The sequence below is a fragment of the Zea mays genome, chromosome 3 (genome assembly GCF_902167145.1).
Source record: "Zea mays cultivar B73 chromosome 3, Zm-B73-REFERENCE-NAM-5.0, whole genome shotgun sequence".
Lineage (NCBI taxonomy): Eukaryota > Viridiplantae > Streptophyta > Magnoliopsida > Poales > Poaceae > Zea > Zea mays.
The window spans coordinates 219,672,766-219,683,413 of record NC_050098.1 but is presented as its reverse complement, the minus strand read 5'-3'; the positions used below and the strand labels follow the sequence as shown (position 1 = coordinate 219,683,413).

Genomic DNA, 10,648 nt, shown 5'->3' with positions numbered 1-10,648 from the left:
TATATTATTACTGATGAAGCGTTAGGTTATTACCGACGAAACATTCGATAATTACAGATGAAACATTGGGTTATTACCGAAGAAATGATCAGTTATTACCGGTGAAGCATTGGGTCATTATTGACGAAGACAAAAAAAGAAAAATATGCATGGAGTTATTTGATCCAAAATAAAAAAGAATTAATGTACATGTAGGCTTATGGTATAAACTAGGTGAGTGCCCGTGCGTTGCAACGGAAACATATAATATCATGATAACTTATGTATAAATATGAGTTATACTGTTAAGATGAGCCGTTTGTTAGCCCTGGATTTGCAAAAGAACATGGAAAATCATGATATCAATGTGCAACACGCACAGTTTCTTTGTACTTGCAATGTTTGGAGCAACCTTTCTGATGTATTCTTCTCGCTATTTCAAGAGTAAGAGTTTAATGTGTTTGACAAGCTTGCAACAATCGAGCTTGCATTGGAAGCACTTGACACGTTCTATTTGAAACATTACCTGCAGATAATTACTAAGAAGCTTTATTACATACATGTGAATTAACTTGCAATTTTCTTTGATTTTATATAACTGAAAATAGTCCTAACTATTCAATGGCACCTACAAAACTCTTCTTCCACTGACACAAACAAAAGCAAGCAACACAATAGCGAGACATGAACAACAACTGCTGTGGATAACTCCTTTAACCCAATGGCATATCACCTCCACCGCCCACCTTGCTGGAGAATCCCGGCAGCAACAAGTTTTCCTTTTTACCTGCACAGAGTAAAATGTATGTTTTTAGCTGAAGTGGAATTACCCATATTCATTATGACTCACCCTGCTATACACACTGTATTGAATAATATAATCTTTTTGTACCAAAAAAGCCACCAAGTATCGTGCAGGGCATCATTAAGGAATATTACCTATGGAATACAGATTATATGGTACCTATGCAAATTTCGTGTGAAGAATACAGATTTCATAGAAGTCTTCGCCAGCAGCACACATGTGAAGAAACATTGGCAGTTTTACTACTTCAGCCAACTCAAATTGTTTCTCAAAGTATCTAAATCAAAATAAATCACTCAAATGAATAGATTAAATGCCAATGTGTTTGCATATGAGAACAATATTGTATACTTCCCTTGTACATCTGCCAGATAGAACTGAAGTTTATCATAATCCGCACCACATTCACCAACAACAACGACCTGTAGAACTTGGAACCCATGTAAGATTGTTAGTGTTTTTCCATGGGGTTGTAGAGAGTGGGAACTGAAATAACCACTGAGTGTCTCACTACAAAAACATCATATCTTCATATTTCAAAACTTAAACACTAGTTCAAATATAAGTGCATGTCCTTTTGTTGAAACTGTGGATTGACAAGTAAATCATTGCACACTACTTCGCAAGCATAGATCGGGGTAATGGTGTGTTTGCACCTGCCCTCTTGAACTATATTTCGTTCTTGTTTCTATTTCTCAAATAGGCATAATTGTTCATCATTTGCATTAAGAAGTAAACATTGTAGATTACAAATACACCAAGTAGATAACACCAGCACTTCATGCTTATAGAATCACAGTTCTTGTTTATTACCGCTACAATCGATTTAGCTCTTTTTACATATTCTTGTGGCTCTAGATGGGTTTCTTCTCCAACCTAATCCAATTTGCTTGGGACAGAAAAGGTATATTGTTGTTTCTTGGTCATGCAAACTTTAAGTTATATCATTAGTTTATAAAACATTGTTTAAGTAAGAGCCTGTCAGAAATTTCAGTAGCTCTAATCATAACACATGACCGAATAACTTTCCCTAGCAATTTATTAATAGGTTACAAGGAAACAATAGTCACAACACATTTTGCATGCTGGGAAACAATATAATCATACACAACCTTGCCTTTCTCGAAACCCTCCATCGCTTGAGCCAGCAGTGCCAGCCTTTCCTTTCTCTAAACCATCCATCGCTAGAGCTAGCAGTGCCTGAAAATGACCCTTGGGGTCTCCACTATGCTCGAACTCCTAATCATCCAAAATGAACCAGATTGAGAAACAATAGAACCACTAAACAACAGTAGAAAATATCAATTATTCTCTGTTGTCATAGACAAAAAACCATAAATCCTTCTATGTCCAATTTATTTCAATTCAAAAAAGGCAAAGAAAAAGCAAACTAATCTGTGAGTATAGTGCGTCTACCCTAATAGGTAGTACGTGCTAGAATGACCGAAGAGATACCTTTATATGAACAACAATGAAACATTGCAAGATGTGACATCTCAGTTAAGTGTGTGGTTCTGAATTTTGGAAGCACCACAACCAGGCATGCATGATTGATCTACCATCACTTCATCATCAGGCTTAAACATAAAGCAACGAACGATTAGAATATTTATCAGATATTATACTCGTTGTGCAGTGTGCGCTTCATTAATCATGCATCTCCATCCAGTAAACAGAGAACACTTAAAAATCAAACTAAACAAAGATCAAACTAAAACAGAGATCAAATTAAAATAGAGATCAAACTGATACAAAACATGAATCGAGAGGCGAGCAAGATTATTAACAAAACAGAACAAGCAGCGAGAGATTATAACCACGAAAGAGACGTGCGAAATCCTGACCTACTTCTTACGCGTGAGGTGCCAGATCCGCCAGCACATGTTCTCGAGCTTGGTGATGCGCTCGTGGGCGTTGTGCATGGCGAAGACTTTGATCCACGTCTCGTGGAGCCTTGGAGGTCGCTCTCGTCGATGCCCTTGACCACCTCCTTGACGAAATAGTATTTGCACTGACCGCTACGTTTATAATAATATTTGCACTGACCGCTACATTTACAATCCGTTCACATCCTTCGTTAACTGAAATAAGAAAAACATGTGGGTTCACAACATTGGTACCATTTTATGAAAACTTGAGTGCCATTTATAAGAACATCACTTATATATTAAACAACTTCGATAGAGAAAATCTGGGAAATTGACAACCAGACAGTGTATGCTATAGGAATAAAAAAGGCTAGTGGACGAAAACACAAGATGATAGATATCAATAGATTATTTCTGTTATTTATGAAATTAAAGAAAACTATGAAGGAGTATATATATAACTGCAGTTTTTTCTATTCCATAAGAGTGAAAGATATATTACTGATTATGAACGGGACAGTTTGAAGACCGCCTCTTTTGGACGAATGAACATGTTCATCCATATGAGTGCGCTCCATCTTTCACAACAATCATCTCTATGGTGTTTGATATTGTCCATAAAAGTTGTAATATATAGCAATATCGGATAATGGAGCTATCTTCAATGTTGACCATTTGATAAAATAATAGACCCAATAATATAGTCACAAAATCCAAAAGATAGGAATAGATTCCATAAGATAGAAAAAAAATATCACATAAGGTACATAGTTCTACTTACAAAGAACTTGTAGGATGCCAGTTGTACACAAATTCATATGATTTCTTCATCATCAATAATTTAAAGAAAATCTAGCTATAGAGAAATGTACACGAACATGTCTTTTTGGAGATGACGTATCCAAAGTTGAAGATAGCATGCATATACTATATCAAATATAAGTGTATATAGTATGTTTATATATTAATATAATCTTTTTGTACCAAAAAAGCCACCAAGTATCGTGCAGGGCATCATTAAGGAACATTACCTATGGAATACAGATTATATGGTACCTATGCAAATTCCGTGTCATGATTTCATAGAAGTCTTCGCCAGCAGCACACATGTGAAGAAACATTGGCAGTTTTACTACTTTAGCCAACTCAAATTGTTTCTCAAAGTATCTAAATCAAAATAAATCACTCAAATGAATAGATTAAATGCCAATGTTTTTGCATAAGAGAACAAGATTGTATACTTCCCTTGTACATCTGCTAGATAGAACTGAAGTTTATCATAATCCGCACCACATTCACCAACAACAACGACCTGTAGAACCTGGAATTCATGTAAGATTGTTAGTGCTTTTCCCTGGGGTTGTAGAGAGTGGGAACTGAAATAACCACTGAGTGTCTCACTACAAAAACATCATATCTTCATATTTCAAAACTTAAACACCAGTTCAAATATAAGTGCATGTCCTTTTGTTGAAACTGTGGGTTGACAAGTAAATCATTGCACACTACTTCGCAAGCATAGATCAGGGTAATGGTGTGTTTGCACCTGCCCTCTTGAACTATATTTCGTTATTGTTTCTATTTCTCAAATAGGCATAATTGTTCATCATTTGCATTAAGAAGTAAACATTGTAGATTACAAATACACCCAAGTAAATCTAGCTTGGTGCAAACACACCATTACCCTGATCTATGCTTGCGAAGTAAACATTGTAATGCTAATATCCAATATATTTCTCTAAAGGAACTACTTGTCGACCTTCTTCATCCCACCTAAGCTCAATTTGAATTGCATCCTAATCTATTCGAAAATCCTAAATATACGAAATGGTAACAATTGAATTAAAACTACGAAACTAAGTTATAGACAACCAATATGATGACATGAGTTGATTTGGGACTACACGAAGAGAGGGCGACCGGAGAAAGGGGCGGCGACACTTCAAGGGGCGCCAAAGGTGTGGTCAGGTCGACCACAAGCGAATGGGGATGGTGGAGGCTGGGGCGGCGATGGAGACAGAGGTCCAGCGGCCTCCGAAGATATTGAGGTCTGGCGGAAACAGGGACTCGACGGTGAGGTCGGGAGGAGGAGCGCGATGCGGGGGCCTGCTGCTGCGCCGCCATCTTTGCCTCCGGCGTCGCCGTTGTCGTCATGGAGCATATAATATCACGATAACTATATATAAATGTGTTATATTGTTACGAGAAAATATTTCATAATCTATTTGTGATTAACCATACATAAATTTTGTTATTTTAATCTAGCTATTTCACCACTACATTGCAACAAGTACCATGCAAACTTCTATATACGACATTAGAGTGCTCGTGTGTTACGACACAACATAAATTATTAAATGAAATATTAGTGCACAACGATCACATAAAACTGAACAATACATATATTATCATCAACCTCACTAAAATCTTTGCCAACAACCAATACTGAACCAAGGTTGATGGAGGTTTGCGTCATATTCATCACCCTTTTGATTATTAATAGCACAATACACGTGCGTTATAGTGTCACACAATCATATTTCATACATATAAAAAAATAATTTTTATGTGTGTAACTAATACAACTGGAATGATTCTAGACAAGCAATTTTTATGTGTTCTGTAGCAAAGGATTGGATCATGTAACTTTAATTCAAATCAAATTTTCAGCAATACACAATGTAACAAACGAATCTCAGAAACTGGTACACCAACAAAAACAACATTAATCTGAGATTGTAATTACTAAATCCCTAAGCATAAAACCATGTCCAGCTTTGTACATGCATCCATGAATCAAGTACATTAATGCATCCATGAATCAAGTACATCAGTTGCGTATAGTAAAATATAATTTAAATAAATTGTTTAAAAGCAATTTTTAGGTCATCGGAGTGCTAGCCATGGTAGAGTCACTGCAAACAAAAAATGTATGTTTTAGATGTAGACTCACTGCAAACAAATCGAATTTTAGATATAGATATAGACTCACTGCAAACAAAATAAATACATCACACTAAAACCAAATCACTCAACCTATCCCTCATAATAAAGCAGATCACTCAGCCTATCTCATTTTGTGGACCACACTGAGTAAACACAAAGTAGATCTGCTTTTAGTGTTTACTCAACCTATTCCTTTCTGTAGATCACTCATAAGAAACTAAAAAAACTCATAAGAAAGAAAATCTACAATAGCATACAGTATCTTGAAATCATCACAAAGTAGACCAATCAGCCTATCACGTTCCCATGTGTTTACTCGTTCTATCCCAAAAGCACATCACTCATAAAGTAGTAGCACTCTTTAGCAATCACAAAGCAGTAGCATTCTGCAATAATCATCACTCACAAAGCGGTAGCATTTTTTTCATTGTAACCTACACCTGTCTGAATAAAATTATGCCAAATAAATGATCACGCAGTAAAATATAGATACTGAACACTTGTGCAAGCCATTGTTTCAGTATTGTAACTTGTAAGAGGCTTTCAACATGTTGTAATGGGTTACATACATGAGACTCTAGTTTGGATAGGACAATCAATGGCAGATCATTGACTGAACTAACCACACATGTATGTGATTTGGAAAAAAAACTTTGTTTGTTCTTTTGTAAACAAGCAGCTTAACATATCATGGAAACAACAATCGTAAGCAAAAAAAATCTCATGCACTACCACTTAGATGATTGTTCAGAAAAGACGTTGTACTACCATGAAAAAATTGCACACAATTTTAGCTGAATACACACGCTTTAGCTCCGAAAATTTACGTTCTACTGGTAAAGAATCTCTACTGAGGTTTGAAGCAGCCTATGCATTTGTAGCTACAGAAGAGGCTTAAATTGCATAAGTAGGAGAGAAAGGGGCAGTAGTAGAGAGTAAGAGGCTTAAATTACACATGATTGTAAATAGCAATTCAATCAACTCATCACTTACCAATTAATTGAGCAAAACAAATGGACATATTTGTTCTGGTGATAGTGATTTGCCTGGAGGTAACATGTTTATCCTGATCATGTAATAAAACAAGTAAATCATGAGCTGTGGCATAGATTTAGATTAGCTATTCAGAATAAGCAGGAATTAGTGACAACCAAATTACCAAAATTCAAGTGCAACTATGATTTTACAAAAAACATGCTAGATGAAGGCATATTACATTATTACTTCCAAGCGTTTTCAGAATCCCAAGCCATGTTGGTCAAGTAGAAGACCAAAACAACATGAAAGATGAAAAGAAATCTTTTAATCTCCATACCACTTGATGTCCAGCACGCTTCATAGTTATCTATTATGATAAATGTCCTTTTCCAGAATACAATGGAGAATAGCATGTGCCTGCACTCTATTAACTGACATGAGTATGCAGTTATTTTAGATTTTCCAAAGGAATGTCATATCAGAAGTGGGCAGCTGCAAAGCATGGTCGAAGAGGAAGTCTTTTCAGTCGCTGGCTGCAGACGAGGCAACGATGTAGAAGCATCGCGAGGGCCGCACCGGAGATGGAGAGCTTGGCCACCGGTGACGTGGCGGCGCTGTCGCCGAGGGCCATCAGATTCGAGGAGATGGTGGACTCATCTACTGCCGGTCGCTTGCGCCGCCGCCTTGCAAGGTCCGGGACCGCGCATGGGCAGATCAAGCTAGGTCGAGGTCAAGCGAGGTCGGATCATGATGGGCGCGGCGGGAGCAGGCAGATCAAGCGAGGTCGAGGGCAGCGCCGAGGCAGGGAGGACAGGCGGGGAAGAGCCGAGCGGGAGCGAGGGCGGGCGCCCATGCGCGAGCAGTGGGGGATCCAGAGAAGCTGGCATGGATGGCGTCGGATGGTTGAGGAGTATTGCGGTGCGTGCGGCGGAGGATGCGGGGTACACCGAGACGGGCGTCACAGGCGGGCGGGTGGGATGTGACAAGGCGTGCGAAGAGGAGAGGTATTACTTGCGCGCAGAGGGGAGGCGGGGCGGTCTATAATAGGCTCTTAATAGTTAGTAGAGAAAAAGAAAAAAATGTGTGCCGGAGAGAGACGGGGATTGCATGCAGGCATGCATAGGGTGGGTAGTCTCGCGCGTATGACGGGGGCGAGACTAATCCAGGTGAAGCTTCAACCTAGGTGACAAATAGCGCCAACACACACACACACACATATATATATATATATATATATATATATATATATATATATATATATATATATATATATATATATATATATATATATATATATATATATATATATATATATATATATATATATATATATATATATATATATATATACTAGTCGGTTGCCCGTGCGTTGCGACGGCTTACAATAATACCCATGTAAACTATCTACCAAAAAAATTCAAGATTTTTTATTGACTGTCTCCGTTCTCCGTATAATATTTTTTTGATTTGGCTAACTGATGTTATTGTTTACTCCATGAAATATGTCATGGTACAACACGACCAATGAAGTGAGCGATTAGAAGAGAGTTCACAACGACTGACTAAACGAACAGAGATTATAAAATGACATAATTCTACCATACAGAGACTAAATAAGAGAAAGTTTGTGAGCTCAAGTTTCTAAAATAAGTCACATGAACTCAAACTTATAAAAAAGATAGATCAAAATACAGAGTGATTGCCAAAGTCAGGCATCAATAAAATCTAGATGCGCTCCATATAAATTATGCTACTTAGTAGCAATTACTAACTTTAAAACCAACAAATAACCTTTCATTTTACTGTTAGTGTGACTAATCATTGTTGCTCCATCCAATTCAGCAACCTCAAACACCATAGAGTCCATTGCGCCAATGTGGTCTCAAAAACGACCTAATGCTTGCAAGAGCCAAGAACGCCGTGCCGTGCTTGGGCTATAGCCTCGGCCCGAAGTACTAGTACAACCCGATACAATTATATTTTTTATTTTACAAAAAAACGTATATACATATATACAATTTGTATTCAATATTAAAAGTATCTGAGCATAATGTTTTACTGGCTAGACAACTTCACTCAGTGTCTCCCGCCCTTCTTCCATCAGAGCATGGGTTCAAACCCTACCTCCTGCATTGTTTTTTAACATTTTACGCCGATTTAATCAAATGGGCCGACGGGCTAACGAGCTGGCCGGCACAGTCAGCAGTCCGACATGATGTGCCTGGGCCAGAGTTGTGGCCCATGGGCGTCTAGCCCGTGCCAGACTGCTGTTTGGCTATCTATAGGCGTGCAGCGATTAATTTGAAATAGCTGTGAGGGGTTATTTATAAAAAGATGACGCGGGACGACCGTTGAAACTGGTGCTTTAAGTATAATATATATATATATATATCATTCTGAACTCAATCCCTCTTTGCACGACCATAAATCTAACGCAACATATGCGGAACACAAGGTTGACTTATCTGTTATGGTTTGAGTTGATAATGAGTGATTATCAACATAGGTAGTACTTTGGTGTGAGTCGTGGACTAACTAGAGTACAAGATTATGTGTATGTGCAATTATGTCTCTCAGCTTACGATGTGCAGGTGTGCATTACACGGACAGTGGTCGATGACGAAAGTGAATATCATGCGGGTTCGTGCCGATGGGCCAGGAGCGGCGAAGGACGGGCACTGTGCCTTGATCGAGGAGCTGAAGAAGTTAGGTGACTAGCCATATTGACTAACACTTGGGACACGCACCATCGTAGGGACGTGGCATAGCAGATCATGTCATAGCGCGGTTGAAGACTGACAGGATACATCATCCAGGACGTGGGAACGCGTATGGAGTACACTACTGATGGGACATATGCCTGCAATCCTGCATAGAGTAAATATATATCTTAAATCTGGGGATTGTTTTATAGTTTCCTTAGGTAGCCAACCCAAATACACAATTTGGATACCAAAGTAATTGTTGCTTAGGATCTTATTATTAACAACAATAATGAAGTCTTTTAGTCCCAAGCAAATTAGGGTACGCTAGAGTTAAAACTCAACAAAGACCATAAGTCTAGATTTGGATAAATGGATAGCCGTTCTTCTGCACTCCTATTCAAGGTAAAGTTTTACATAATTAATAGATTGATACAATACTTGATATGTATTTATACCACTATATAATTCACCAGTTTAAACTTTGCAAAAATCACTCAACAAAATCACCCCCACACTTATAACCTCCAGTAAATTCACGAAAAAATTATATCCAGACTTAACACACCATTAAAATCAACGGTTCAAGTTGTTGGATAACCCCTCCCCCTACTCACCCAAATCCAATGGACAATATTATTTGGATCATCTCTCATCACTTATCTCTCCCCTCACTTCCTCGCGGCCCCGCCACCCCTAGCCTCTCCTCCCTCTCCCTTATCCCTCCCCATCACTCGCGCCGCCATCGCAGTAGTCAACGTTCCCCACGTGTCGCTGTTGTTGCCACGGTCGACCCCTCCTCTCACTGGATCGTAACGTTAGCCCTTGGCTATATGCTAGTGTTATATATATATATGTTAGATTCATCATTATCAATTTAAATATATAAATAAAAATAAAGAGGTAAAATGAGTACTATTTTAGAACAAATGGACTATATTTTAAAGTAGTGTTTGGTTTCGAAGTATGGTAAGACGAAGCCAGTCTCTGACATGAAGCCGCTCTCAACTAGCTTCGGAACTAAACATGTAAACCGTGTCACTCGAGTTTATAGCCTCGAAGGCAGGACGCCTCTTGGAAAAGGGGCGTGGCGGAACTGGAACAACAGGGTACTGGTAAGAGAAACGCGCATGCAGAATGCTTTTGGTCCTCACTAGTCGACGTAAATTCATTTTCTTATGTTTCCTTTTTATTTGCAAGGTTGGAACGTCTCAATACATTGCATAAAAACAATTCCTAAATGAACTCATGATTGTTTTTCTGCTGTTGGCACCGATCTGAACGCCAAACACTGTAACGAACAATCTGACGGTGCTCTCTGCGGAGGCGCGGACGGTCCGCGACCTGGGCACAGGAGCGGCTCCTTCTCT

The 10,648-nt window shown here is 38.6% G+C and overlaps 1 long non-coding RNA gene across 1 annotated transcript; it reads right to left on the bottom strand.

Moving 5' to 3' along the window:
- Positions 1 to 510: 510 nt before the first annotated feature.
- Positions 511 to 7,391, bottom strand: LOC103651419 (uncharacterized). Its single transcript, XR_002268226.2, has 5 exons — positions 6,592 to 7,391; positions 3,155 to 3,973; positions 2,240 to 2,865; positions 944 to 2,023; positions 511 to 766 (listed from the first exon to the last, which is right to left on the bottom strand). It is a non-coding gene; the product is annotated as an uncharacterized lncRNA (long non-coding RNA).
- Positions 7,392 to 10,648: the final 3,257 nt, after the last annotated feature.